Below are 15,253 nucleotides of genomic sequence, written 5' to 3' on the forward strand. Positions count from 1 at the left end.
AATTATAGGGACCATTCCTATAATTAGAGGAACCATTCTTATAACGTTATGGGCATCATTCCCATAATTATAGGAACTACTCCTATAATTATGGGAAACATTCCTATAATTATAGGAACTGCTCCCATAATTTATGGTTGTAATTCCTATGATGGTATAGGAAAAAATTTCATAAAATTATGGGAACAGCTACCATAATTTTCTTTCCGAGTAACATTATATAAATTATCATTACAAACATTAATTAACAAAATATTTGTATATTTCTTTCATCCAAAGTACTATTAAAACTGTTATTAACCATTTTTTCTCTACCTATTTCTGAAAAACTCCATCAATATGTTAATAGCTATTTTTTAAGATCTTTAGCTTTACTAAATAATGCAAAAATACTAAAAGCACAAGAGATAAACGTTGCCGCTGAGTGACGAGTGCAAGTGAGAATCTCGATTTGTTCTCGCTGTTCTTTAATTTGCCTTCAAATATATCTATAAATTACTGGAACACGGAAAAACGAAAAAAAAAAAAAAAAAAACTGTACGTTGTATAGAATAAGTAACATTTTAGATTGCAAAGATTAGTCTGTTACATTGTAAAAAAATTGAAGTGAATTCGGAGTGATTATGGATTTTATTTAAATCCGAATTCACTCCATCACTCGCAGTTCTGGAATTAAAAAAAAAATCACTCTACATACGGAGTAAATAGGGAGTTTGATTTTTCAGCAGAGTGATTTCGGAGTGATCTGGATTTTATTCTAATCTGCATTCACTCCAACTCGAAGTTTTAATATTAAAAGAAACATCTTTTAGGAGTGAATCCCATTCCGAAACGGATTTCCAATAATGAATTAAACTCCCCTTCATAGTGAATTTCACTCCGAGGAGATTGAATAAATAAACAGTCATCTGCTCAGCAATCACTCCAGATTTACTTGGCGTTCACTCCACTAATTTTTTACAGTGTAAGATCATAGATTACCAATTATTAATTTTTTAATTAAAATTAATTATTAAGTAAATTGCTTACTATACTCTATACACTAACGTACTTTCGGGTTGACCAGTATGGAAAGGGTTCTGCGGGCGGAGCTAAGGCAGAAACTTAAAAATGACATAAAAAGGGTCAAACGAAAGAAAATCAAGGCGAAAGAAAATCGGAAGTCTACGATAAAGTGTTGAGAATTTTTGTTTATTATTTTTTTCTGAAGTGGTAAGATCTCGATAATTGATAAATAACAAATTTATAGAAGTATCAATCCAATGTGTAATACGAATGCATAAAGAATGAAAAAACAGAGTCAGGAAAAAAAATATCTCTAGTTATTTTATTGCAACATGAGCATCCGAGGCGTGCACTTTTGGACTTTTCAGACATGTTCTTTTTTTTTTTTATAAAGAAGTCGAAAATCTGAATTTGGAATATTGAGATACACTTACAAACGTTCGCTTACAAAAAAAAAAACAAAAAAAAAACAACCGTAGGTACTGATAAGAATTCTTTTTCTTTTATATTTTTATATATGTTTATAAAAATTAATTTTATCAATCAATTTTTTTTTATCATACATATTAAACTCAATCATCTGATTTTTACGACTTTAAGTTTAAGGAAATTACTTACTTTTCATTATAATAACGACTTGAACAAGTAAAAAATAAAACTGACTCTGACATTGCAATTTTTTGTGTATGTAGAGGTCTTCTTTATGTGAGAATAGTTTTAGAAAAATAGCTATTAGATAAACGAAAATTATCCGGTTAACAGACTTTACACTTTTTATTTTTTTTCGTATTATTACTTCTCTTTTTTAATACATATATTTTTTATTTAATATAATGATTCTTCTACGAATTTGAGGCAGTGAAACTTAATTGACTCGCGGATAAGAGCTTCAAAGTTGTCGGTTTCTTTTAAAGCCGTAAAAATTTCATGAGCGCGAGTTGGTCGACGACCTCAGTGAATATTTTTTCTATATCGTATGATGTCATATCTATCTATATATATAATTAGAACTTGATTACACAATTTGAAAAAAATTAAGAATTGTATTATGTGAAATAAATGTAATTATCAATTAACAAATATAGGTTTAAATGTTAGACTATAAACTTGGTTAAAATTGTATATAGAGTAAACTAAAATTGAACTGTATAATTTCCACCATAAACTTTAACGTAATATAATTTCGCGAATGCATTCTGCATCGTTTGTCTGACCTTTCGCTTCTTGAATCACTTGGCTCAATTTGCTTTGAACATTTCCTCTTCGATGTTTGCTGACGTTACCAAGTTTAGTTAATACAAACTAACAACTATAAACAACTCTAACTAGAGAACTTAATGATTAAGACAAGGTAAAGCTCTTACACAGCGTGGATAAAAGAGTACGATAAAGATTGACGGTGTACTGAAGAAACTAGTAGAGTAAAATTTTTAAAATAAAAAAGAAAAAAAGAGTAGCGTGTTGAGTAAGCAGAGAAAACAGTTAGAGCGCCAATAATGATCACTAAGTTCAACCTAGTCTTAGCAGTTGTGAAGACGGCCTCGTAAAATTATCTGCAATAAAATTTTGATTTACGTGTCGGCTTCTCGGAAAGCTAACTGCTCAAATATACTCATCTCACTCTCACCTCTACCAACCTTTCATCGAAAATTACTGTTTTCACAAAATCTATAAGCGACAATGAACTAATTTATTTTTGTAGGCCTTTAAACATTTGTGTTTTCTGAGCTGACTATATATATACATGTATATATAATGGAAAAATTAATAAGTAAATAAAACAATTTATCAGAGGGCTATATACACGGAAAAAAAATTATCGCAATTTTCACGATTTTTTTATCGTACTTTTTATTGTTTAAAATTGTAACGCTGGCCCAGACTCTCCAAATAATAGTTTTTACTATTTACTATCGTAAATTCTATTTGATAAATATTACTACCAAAAACATTATGATGACCAATACTTTAGAGCAAATTATACAAGTCTGGTTCATAAAGTTTACAATACGAATATCGTAATATTAAACAGTCGATAATGTAGAATTTCCGCCCCTACGAGATAAAAAAAGGCTGCTGACTGATGCAGTCAAAGAGAAAATTGAGAAAGAAAAGAATTGAAAGAAGATTGTTGAGAACACGTGACGTCATTTCATCATCTGAGGATTTCACGTCACGGCTCTTGACCAGATTGTCAAATGAGTATGAGGTGGAATTATTATATATTGAAACAGGCATGAATTTAAACACTTGTGAGAAGCGTAGATGATAGTGCCATCTCGTGCGGAAAAGCCGAATCCTAATATGCATTTATATATACCCATGGGTATACAAAGATCTTATCATAGTGTAGGTAACTCATACACTGCTCACTCATGTGTACACTAGCGCTATGCACGACAAATACTTCTAACATCAATTTAAAAATCCTCCTATTTGAGTATCGTAAAATTTTTTACTTACATTGGAAAGATACAGAGACAGCACTGGAAAGTTAAACAAAAAATACAAGAATAATTATGTTTTTATATCTTATTTGTCATTCCTATGCCTTTTACGATATCAGTATTGTATTTTTTTATAACTAAACTTAATACAACAATCTTTTGGTAAAATTACAATAGTAAATTGTGAAAAATTTGTTGTGAACAGTAAGTTTTCATATAAAATATTTGATAGTTTCCGGTAAAACGAGTCAGGTCCAGGATTACGATACTTGTATAGTAAATTTTCATAAAATTTTTTTTCAGTATATATATATATTCGAATGATTTGACTTAAATTCAAAAATTCGTTAAGAAATTCAAATATAAGATTCGAGTAGTTACTTGTGATAAATTATAAAAAAGTATTTTTTCCAAAATAATTAACTGATAATTGGAATCATTAAAATACCCCTAAAATACACAAAAAAAAAAAAGAATTCCTTGCCCCGAGAAATTTTTGGCATTATTTTCAAGTAAAAATTTTCTTAGGCGAGTCAAAATTTTTTATCCCAAAAATCCTTTTTTTGTGTATGTATATATATATATATATATACATATAATTCATTGAACTGGCAAAGTATGTCATAGTCAATGACAATCGTGTCTTTTCGGGTATAATAAATCATATTTATAAAATTCACCGGTCAACAACAGAAATCTATGGAAATTTAATGGATCGATAGTCAACACAATTTATATATTCTTGAAGCCTGTCATCAGATCACCTCAAACTTGTCATCAATTTTTTTATAATATAAAAATAAAAAATAAATGAATTGAGATAAAGAATAACGTAAAGATTTCTTGTAACATCGTTGGTGTTCTTCCTCATATTAATTAAAATAACATATGAATTAAATTATGTCAGTTTAATGTGGACTGAATATAAGACAGTAGCTTTTTTTACATAAGTTCATCATAAGTTATTTGGTGATGAAGTGACACGTGGAAAAGAATAGAATGGAGAAATCAAAGAATCAGTTAGGAATGGTAAAAATTATTGTGAAGGTTTGAATAATACTTCAAGGTCACGTAGTGAGCGTAAACGTATAGTAGAACATATAACACGATAGCAAGTGGTCGTAAATTGATACTGTAACAGCAAACAACTCAGGTGGCAGCGTAAACTCTTGTGTCACGCTAATTTTTTAAACTTGAATATCTGCTGGTTACAAAAAGAAAACCTGAATTTGTTTTTTTTTTTTTTCTAAACTTTTGCTTACTATCATAGCGTAAAACTTCAGGTTTGAAAAATTGTAAATCTTCTGTTCAAAAATATATAGAATGGGCCTATGTATTTAATTTGAACATTATAATTACTATTAAGATTTTTAATAATACTTTAAATACATACGAACATCAAATACTCCTCTAATATTTTCCAAAAAATTCCATGCACGTTAATTAACCGAACTATAACAATTTTTTCAATAAACTTCAGTAAGCATTTTATGCCACTAAGTTAAAACTTTTGTTGAACAATTATTGAAAGAAGAATGTGTGATTTAAAACTATTTGTTTTCTATTTCCAAACATTAATTATTTATTATTCTGAAATGAACATTATTTCTTAATAATTATACAATAGTACTTATTAGAGAGCGGCTGAGACAGCCGTTCGGCACGCGCGTGGCTCGGGCGATCACCGAAGTTAAGTAGCATCGAGCATGGTTACTATTTGGCTGGGTGACCACTTAGCCACGCGTTGGGTTCGAACGAAGGTCTCTGATCGTTAGGGGCGGGATGAAGAGCCAGTGATCGGTAAAATGGGAATTTTATCGACCACTGGAGCTTCACCCAAAACCGAAACTGTACTGACTAAGGTTTTCTCTGTAGTTTCCCTAGTCACTGCACCCTCCATTACACAAGGGAGGTAGCAGGGCATCACCGTAATGATGCAGTACAGTCATAAGCACAAGTCGGGCCACAGCCGCAAAAAAATTAAAAAGAGGTGAGAAAATGGGAGAATTTGAATGTAAAGTCTTGTAAAACACGATGAGTGATACAAGTAAAATTAAAATAAAAAAATATACAATAGTAATTATTTTAAATAAAAGACAAAAATATTTTGGAAATATCTGGTAATCGACAAACTTTTTTAGTCCCAAAACTTCTTGTGTCATAAGAGTAGGGAAATCGAAAAATTTTCCATACATGTCATTTCAATAGCTTGTAACACAACACTATAGTGTTATACTGTTGTATTTTACATAATCTCTTTTGACAAAGTTTTTAGACTAATTGGACTAGTAGATTATAAATTATTCGGTTATTATTTAGTTTTATGTTCAGACACATTTTCAGAATTTTCAAGGGTTAATAACTAAAACATTCATACACGGAGAAAAAAAAACAGTAACCATTGCTGCGCCGAACACTAATGCGGTCAGTATAGTATACAAAATAACAAAATCTCTTTCAAAACTGTAAGAATTACTCTAACGGCAGCAATGGTTACTGTCTCCGACTGCAATCAGTAGTATTGAGCACATTACGGGGATAGCAATAATAGTTACTCTACAAACATCAATTGTTGACCTCTCGGAAAGTAGCTATCACTCTTTAGACTCTTTGACATGTCTGAAGTGAATAAATGTAATCCTTAAAAAATCACTTTACAATTTTAAATTTTTAAAATAAAAAAAAAGTTATTTTTTCAAGCCGAGTAATCAATATCTTGATTTAAAAATCGCGCCTTAAACCCACATTTTTTCCTATCTTAATCCAAGAGCAAGAAATTCTCAAGCGAAATATATCAGTATTCTGTTTCAAAACAAAAAATGCTCCATTAAAAAATGAAATTCTCAAACGAAGAATTTTTTTCGCCATCCAAGAATATTAATTTTTTGGTTCAAGAACTTATTACTTGAATTAAAACAATTCAAAATTTTAAAACAAAAATCACATTTTGAAGGAAAATTTTTTCTTGAATCAAGATAGTTTTTCTATCAGTGTAGTTGTTTTTGTTTTTTATGTTTCTTCATTTATTTATTTATCTACACATAGATTACATTTGGGATTATCTTATGTCTCAAATTTCCTCCAGCCCTTTTGAGACTTTACTAATTATTTTTATTGTTTATTATCGATTGCTAAATATGTAAATATAAAGTCATTGCGTGGTAAAACTTGTAGCTAGTAGATCTTTCTATCTACTAGCTACCTTGATAGCCACCCCAACCGTAAATTAACTACAAGTTACTGCCGTATTCTTAAGGTAACTTAAAAGAAAGTGCTGGAGAGCAAGCAGTTACCTTTAAGTTGACAGTAAATTGTCTGTTAACTTGAATTCAATTTGACTACCAGTGTTACTGTCAGACAATGACGTTAAGTTGATTTAAAGTTTCACTTCAAATTGATGGCAAGTTCTTCTGTAAAATCACATTCAGGTGACGGCAGTAGATTTGCATCAACTTGCACGCAAGTATTATCCAGCCGAGGCTTACCAGAAATTTGTCGTTAAGTTAGCCGAAAACGTTTCATTGCAGAACTTGCTAAGCAAAGGTGTGGCTATCAGGGTACACAGCTTTAATATATGTAGTATATATAGGAATACGGTCAAGCAGGTGCGTCAAATTACTTTACCGATGAGTTTGCTGACTTACCGAGAATAGAACTGTTACCTACTATAGCACTGGAAGCCCAAATAGCCAGTTGAGCTCAACCAACAATCAAATTCCCTGATAGCCAGAGTTTCTGATCAGAAAGTTGGTGTACATGAGTTGCAACCAACTGGACGACAAGTTGTCAACAACTTTCAGCTTTTGTAACTTTTGACTACAAGTTGCTCAGAAACTTGGCAACAATCTACTGCCGCAACCTGTCGCCAAGTTTCTGAGCAACTTATAGTCAGCAGTCACACGAGCTGAAAGTTGTCGACAAGTTTCTCGGAAAGTTGCCGTCAACTTATAGAAGTGCCAACTTTTGCGACTAACTTGGCGACAGGTTGCGGCAGTAGATTGTCGCTAGGTTGCCGCCAACTTGGCTATCAGGGTGGTTCACGAATACGTGAGATCAAAAATTAACGTAGGGAAAATTGACTTCAATGAGAACTCTCTAGATGATCAACATTTTCACTCAAAAATTGAAATTAAACATTTGACATCTCGATGACGTCTAGTACACATAAAAAATTTCATTTCGATTTTTTGCTTTCTCCCACACGTACAATTACATATAAACTTGATGCTAAATTGCAGCTTTAATTTTACGTCAAATTTATATGTTATTTTTTATAGGTCCTGTACGTCATCGAGATGTCAAAAGTTTTATTTCAATTTCTGAGCTGAAACTCTGACTTCCCAGGTAACTCAAGTTTTTCAGTGATCAACTTAAAAATCAGTTCACTGACCCTCATAGCCAAGTTGCCAGCAAACTATCGATATCTTACTGCAGCAACTTGGCCGCAAAAAATGGCATTTCCATAAGTTGATGGCAACTGGTCGCCAACTTTCTCAGAAAATAATTGACAAAAATTGGCATTTCATTAGTTGACGGAAAGTTGCCTTTAATTTTCTTAGAAAACTGGCAACTGGTTGAGGCAGTAGATTATGGCCAAGTTTCCGGGAAAGTTGGTATCCACTTATAGTTAATAGTTACAACGGCTGAAGTTGTCGTCAACTTGATCACAACTAACTGATACCACCTTTCTGATCAGAAAGTCTTGTTATCGGGGGAAATGTTTGTAGGAAGAATCACAATACTATCGTAAGTATTGTAGGTCCCTACTATTTCAAATGATCATGTATACTGAACGCAAAATTGGCATTTCCATAAGATGACGACAACTAGATGCCAACTTGCTGTAAAAGGGTGACAAAAGTTGGCATTCTATTAGTTGACGGAAAGTTGCCTTCAGTTTCATTATTTAAGAATAATATTTGACTATCTAACTTTTGGCTTCAACTTTCGCAGAAAGTTGTGGTCATTCTTCGGCTCCAACCCGGGTAAAAAAAATCTGGGCAATAGTTGGTCCTGCGGACCAGCTCCAAATCTTCCCGCTATTTTCGAGCTCGAAAGTACTCTTGGAGGTGATTATTTTTTATGAGCTTTTCAAGCTCACGCAAGTTCTGTTTTATGTTACAGTTCGCAAATTTATGAATCAGAAATCATTAATAAACTAGCGTTTTCCCAATTTTTATTCGCAATTATGTTGAGTAAAATAAATTAATTCAGGCAAAAATCAATGTAAGTGATCAAAATCAAGATTTAAATAAGTTTTAACTCAGATCAGAGCGTCAATATATAATAAAATATCCGAGAAAAATATTAAAAAGGGTTTTTTTCAATTTTTTCGATGATTATATTATTCAAACTGACGAACGAGTTCCATATAACATTACGGAGTGGTCGAATAAAATTATGAAGATGAAAAGCCAGTATAATTATTGGACCGTTTGGTAAATAACATTTTGTTATCCCGGAAAAATGAAATTAATTGTGATTTTTTTAAATTTTTAACGCCAATATATTTTGAACTGATCAACTGATTTTAACGTTCAATGTGATAATCGACGCGTTCTATTGAATTCAAAACCTAACTAGATTTAGAAATTGATTGGATAAGTCATTTCAAAGATAATTGAAAAAAATCGTTTTTCACTATTTCTTTCTCCAACGATATCTCTCGAACAAATCAACCGTTTGAAATTGGTCGAGCTGAGAATCAAGAAAATGTATTTTCAATTTCATAGGCAACCTGAACTCTGAAAGTTTTTTATCATAGTTAACATATGTTTTTGTAATCAGCATCTTTTGTATTACCTAAAAATTTGATGCATACTTCCTTGAAACTTAGTCATGATGCCTTTTCTTGGTCGTTCATAGATATAAAACAAGCTCTGCATCATTGAATAACTTTTGAATTTCCGGTTCATCGAAGATGTCTTCTTGTAATTTAGCATCAGTTTTGTGCTTAAATACTTTACGCAAGTAAAGTATCTATCTTTATCAAGAGCTTTCATAAACTATTTAATAAAGCAAAGCTTTTATGAAGAGAAGTGAGAATTTTGGCTGGATCAACTAGCGGTTTTTTTTATTATATTGTGTGAACCAATTAAAAACAAAGAACACGACCATACTTTTGTTGTAGTAATTTTCCCGGTCCCTACTATCAAGTATACACAAATAGCATCAATACTTCGTGAATCCAGATTGCTGCTAAAGTATCATGGAAAAAATTTTTAAATCGCCACACAGAAAAAAAAAATATTTGCCCCAAATAAATCAATTTATTTGTGGCTTTTTTTTGAATGTTTTGTAATGACAAATAAATATATTTGGTACCACTAAATATGACAGTTGATTCAAATAATTTTGTAATTTCTCGGAAATAATTTATTTATTTGTGGTAAGTAATTAGTATATTTGAGAAACCCCATAAGTCATGTTTTTTACGAAATTGGGTTTTTTTGTATTTTTGGGTTCTTTGGATGTCCCTCGATAGAAATCAATCAAAATATGCATCAAATCAGCGTTTGAAAAAAAAATTAACGGGGTGACAGCAATTTCATTAAATTGAGAAACCCCATCAGTCAATTATTCAAACAAACATTTGCAGTTTTAGTTTTACAGAAATAACTTTTTTTTTTTTTTTACTTAAAATTCGCGCTTTTTTGGGAAATTAATTTCACATGATGTTTTATTGTTGACTGTTATATGACTAATTAAAATGTTTAAATTAATTATAATTTTTTGTAATTTCTGAGTTTCAGAGTTCAAATACATATTTAATACTTCATTTTATCAGTGTAATAAATAATTTGAGTGGAAACATTTAAAGAAACAATGATTTTATAACTTTTTTTTCCGTTTGGTTGAGAAACCCCATAAGTCAATCAACTTTAAATAATTTTTTTAAGTAGTTTCAGTTAAAAAATTAAATTTTTCTTGTTGGAATCTTTTTCAGAGACGCTAACTTTATTGTATTCGATTAGTTATTTATTATTTCAATGTCAAGTTTTTCCAAGAAAATGTTTTTTGTGTTTCCTGAAAAATTTTGTTTTCTTGACTTATGGGGTTTTTCAAATAAACGATTCAAGTGTTTATCAAACTAAACTAAACTGATGAATCCTACACATACACTCAGATGAAACTACTATAATTATAATAAAATATTAGAAGAATAGTAATTTATATATTGTGCAAGTTATTTATCAAAAATATTTGATCTATACTATTTTAAAAGGAAGTGTCTTCATAAAATATTAATATGTATTTTCCATTTAATTTAATAAATTTAATACTTATTACTTATGACCGTTTCAGTATAAAACTTATTATATATATTCAAAATTACGGTCATTTTAATTAAAAGAATAAAGACCTCAATTACGTAATTTTCCAATACACAGAACTGGTCAGCAAGATTGTTGGTGTTGACAAAACCCATGATATTTTTATTAAAAAACTAATCATTTCATAGAATAATTGAACTACCTAATCAGTTTTTTTAAATTATAACAAATAATAAACTTAAAAAAATGAATTCTGGTATTAATTAAGTAATTAAATTTTTTCATGATTTATAAGCAAGAAAATACATACTGGAAATTTTCTCAATGATTTTTCTTCTTGAATTCTTAGATAATTATAGCAAAAAAAACCTAGATCAAAATAGATTTATGGTGCAAACTCGACAAACATGAAAATAACTTTTTAAGGGATGTATAGAGCGGAAGTCGCGAAAGTTATCAACTACAAACTGAATTACGTTTGCTTATGAACTATTTGTAGTGTTCTTTAGGTATTGAAATTGGAGAATCGCAAATTATTGGGCTAAAGCCTTAGCTCAGATGTCAATAATTAGCAAACGAATCAGTTTTTGCTAAGAACAGACAGTTTCAGTTTAATAGGAAAAAAAAAAAATTAAGAAATGATATGAGCCCACAACTTCGACTCGAGTCAGAAGATAAATTAAAAAAAAAAATTATGATTCAGTAAAAAAATGTATCATGCAGAAAGTCACTCACCACACCGAGAAATATCAAGAGCAACAACAATTCTTTCAATTTCTATAGCAACAAAAAACAGAAATATTTAAAGTTTATCATTTTTTTAAATAAAATAAAAATTTGAAATGAATTTTTTATTGAATTCAAAAAATTTACCTCGGCGGACGGTATTTCTGAGCTTCCAGCATCAGGATCCAGCACATGAGAGATTTATGATGATCAGAATCAATAAATTAATTTTACTCCAATTTAAACTCTCACTCTGCAGTTGATTTTCTTTCTTAAAGCATTTCTGCACCAACTGAAAATTTCATAAAAAAAATAATTAATAAAAGACAAACAATTAATTTTTAGTCCTATGTAAAATATTATGATCCTAAAGTTAGAAGACAATTAGCAATTTTCGGATTTTTTTTTTCAACAAATCAATTACAAAAAATAGAAAAACTAAAAATATGCATATGCAGAAAATTAAAAAATCTATACGTGTCATTTTTTGAAATATACATATTTTTTTTTTATAATTTATCGTTTCAAAAAAAAAAATCTAAAAATCATTAGACGTCGAATGACTTGAGTATCATAAAATATTGCGAGCGGTTGAAAATAATTTTTTTTATAATTTGCCAGAATGAGATAAAATGTGATAGAATGTGAATAAACATAAAATTTAAATTAATTACCGAAATATTAGTGAAGAAAATGATGATGAACAATCATTCGAGCAAGTGAATAGATATCAGGTTATCCAATATATATAAAATATATTCTTGACATTCAATATACAGTCATTTGTATCAATTAATAGCAACGAACAAACTTAATGACTTTATGTAATTGTCAAGACGTAAATTATTTACTATATCCTTAAATAAATCAAGTGAAATAATTATATGACTAATATTTACCAAGCCAAAGGGGTTAAACAACTGCCGTCAACTTCTCAACCGCCTTCTGCTTGCGGTCGTTATTCTAATGGCGACTTTCATAAGCTATGGCGCTGACGTCTAGTTTCAGAATTTGAATTATTTTCTTCGAGGCCATTTTTGTTTCCAACGATTGAAGTTCAGTTACAAAAAATATCTGTTTGGTTTTAAAAAAAAATTTCTTAATAATTTTAGCACCGAAAACCTAAAAAATAATATGAATGTGAATGTAGTAGGCATGAGATAATTTATAAATTTTAAATAAATAAATTTAAATAATTAAATTTAAAAAAAAAACGCGTACTGATTTTTCATTGATGTAAATACGCATTTTTAAATTTTTATTCTATTTATACATTATTTATTTGTAAAAAATTTTTTAAATTGCAAATTGTCAGCTACATTCACACGTGTAAATAATTATAATTAACTAATTAATTCAACAAAATAATTATTTTAAAAAATCCGAGCTCAATATTTAGTAAATTAAATATTTCAACTCAAAAAGGATATTGAGTAAAATAATTTATGATAAATTATAAAAATGATAGATCAGAAGACAAGTGAAAACAATAGTAATAATAATTAGTCACTCAATTATGATACTGAAACTAGCCGCAGTCTAATAATTTTTTGATTTTTTTCAAAATAATAAATTATAAAAAAAAAAAATAATTAAAAATAATTGCTCTTATAACTTTTTTAATTTTCTTCATGTCCTTAATTATATATATATATATATATATATATATATATATATATATATATATATATATATATATATATATATATATATATATATATATATATATATATATATATATTTTTTGTAATTGATTTGTTGAATATAAAATCCGAAAATTGTTAATCGTCTACTAACTTCAGGATCATTACTCGATAGTCTTTTAAAAAAATGATTGAAAAAATATCCAGTTGTCATTTGTCAAGCCTGAGCTATTCGGAAATTTAATATTTTATCAATAACTAAATAAATATTTATAAGAAATTATTAATTCAGATTTTTCTTTACGCTTGTAGGAAGTTATAAAAATATAATTAAGTTTTAAATACCACAGATTAATTAAATTAAATTAATAAATTAATGGAGCTTACATGGGAGATGTTTGCTGAGCAGACATGACAGTTTTAAAAGAATGCTAGGTTCCTGACTGTTTGAATTTTGAATTCGAACTGGCGCTAAATACTGACGGTGGCTTCTGGAACTACGACGCTCATATTTAAAATTTAAAAGTTTGAAATTATTAGCGCGTCGTCAAGTTTAAAGCTGCTGCGGTGGCGACGGTTGGAACGGACATGCGCAGAAGCCCAAAACTCAGTCAATGTCCGGACTGATCGTTGTCGTTGTCGTTCGCGACTGAATCTCAGTGCACTGATAGAAAGATTTCTTAGCATTTAACCCGTCAGCACTCCCGTCAGCTTTTCGGTATACTTTACGCCCGTGATGAGAGTTTTGCTCACGCTTAACGCCTAGGCATCAAACAAATTTTTTCAAATTTTAAGCAAGAAAATATTTTTCATAAATTAATCACTCTATGTATTATAAGAATAATAAATAATAAATAAATGATAATTGTAATTTATTGACGATTAATAAACGTAATTTAAACTTTAATGAATTCAACCGAATAACTTCGCAGACTGCCGAAGGTAGACGAGCAGTCACGAGAGTAACCGAACGTAGAATTTTTTTACTTACGCCTTTACGCCCGTGATGAGGAAAATGCTCACATTTTTTGAGGAGCATAAAAAAAATTTTTTTTATAATTTCTATGACAACCGAACAAATTTTGTTCAAGCGGAATCTGAAAATAGATAAAACTATTCAAAGATAGAAAAAATTTCAACTATTCGTTCCATTTGAAAAAAAAAAGTTATTCATGTTTAAAATCGAGCGTGAGCAAAATGCTCATAACGGGAGTGCTGACGGGTTAAAAATGTTTCTTAATATTTAAGAAATCATTTCTTAAATAGTAAGAAATATTTGTTAGATACAAAGAAATGATGCTTAAGAAATGATTTCTTAAATACCACAAAATATTTTTAAATACTAAGAAATCCTTCTATCAGTGTGAAATAATTAGTTTATTTATTATAAAATTCAATACCCACATCTCTAATTATGTTTTATGAATTATTTAGTGACAAAAACTTATTCTGAGCCAATAAATGAAGTGTGTCAGTGAACGTGAGTTTTTCAATTAATTAAATGCAGTGTTGGTTTTTTTTTCCTATCAGTGTACGCTGGATTCGTTGTTGAAATTTAAATGCAAGAATAAAAGTAATTAAATGTCTAAGATTAATTAAAATTATTATTTTGAAGTGGAAGTTTGAGTTTTGTGATCAATCAGTTGCAACAATTTTATTTACTTAGTAAGTTTAATAGTTAAACTTTATTAATTTGTGAAAGTGCTCGTCGCTGGTAAAAAAGCAATAAAATGGCGGCAAAGTGAGTAGTTCTTGAAATTTTTTAGATTCTTTAATTATCAAATATGTCGTGAAAACAGTTGAATGGGCAAACAGCTATTTGTTCTATTCTGAAAAATATTCACTTCGTTAAATAAATAACAACATATATATTTATATAATTAATTGGTAGTTTATTAAAAAACATCACCACAGTCACTGGTTAAATGATGCACCGGTTTTCGAAAATAAAAATGTTTAATTGTAACTTTTATATTTAATTTTCTTAATTACGATACAGGATAGGTAAAATAAAAATATAAAGCACAATTGAAATATACGAAAAATTTATTTACATAAAAACATGAATATAATATCTATTTTAACCGTTGCGCATATTTTTTATTTTAAAAATACCCAATAAACAAAATTTAAATTGGAAAATAATAAAAACAATAGT

General features: G+C 29.3%; 1 protein-coding gene across 1 annotated transcript in view; it reads right to left on the reverse strand.

Moving 5' to 3' along the window:
* Window positions 1-12,341, reverse strand: part of LOC130663541 (uncharacterized) — a 68,258-nt gene extending 55,917 nt beyond the window's left edge. The window contains exons 1-3 of the mRNA XM_057462821.1: window positions 12,127-12,341; window positions 11,600-11,744; window positions 11,462-11,503 (exon numbers count right to left, since the gene is read on the reverse strand). The gene's annotated coding sequence lies outside the window, so the exon portion shown is untranslated. The remainder of the gene's footprint in view (window positions 1-11,461; window positions 11,504-11,599; window positions 11,745-12,126) is intronic.
* Window positions 12,342-15,253: the final 2,912 nt, after the last annotated feature.

Source organism: Microplitis mediator, chromosome 2 (genome assembly GCF_029852145.1).
Source record: "Microplitis mediator isolate UGA2020A chromosome 2, iyMicMedi2.1, whole genome shotgun sequence".
NCBI classification, from domain to species: domain Eukaryota; kingdom Metazoa; phylum Arthropoda; class Insecta; order Hymenoptera; family Braconidae; genus Microplitis; species Microplitis mediator.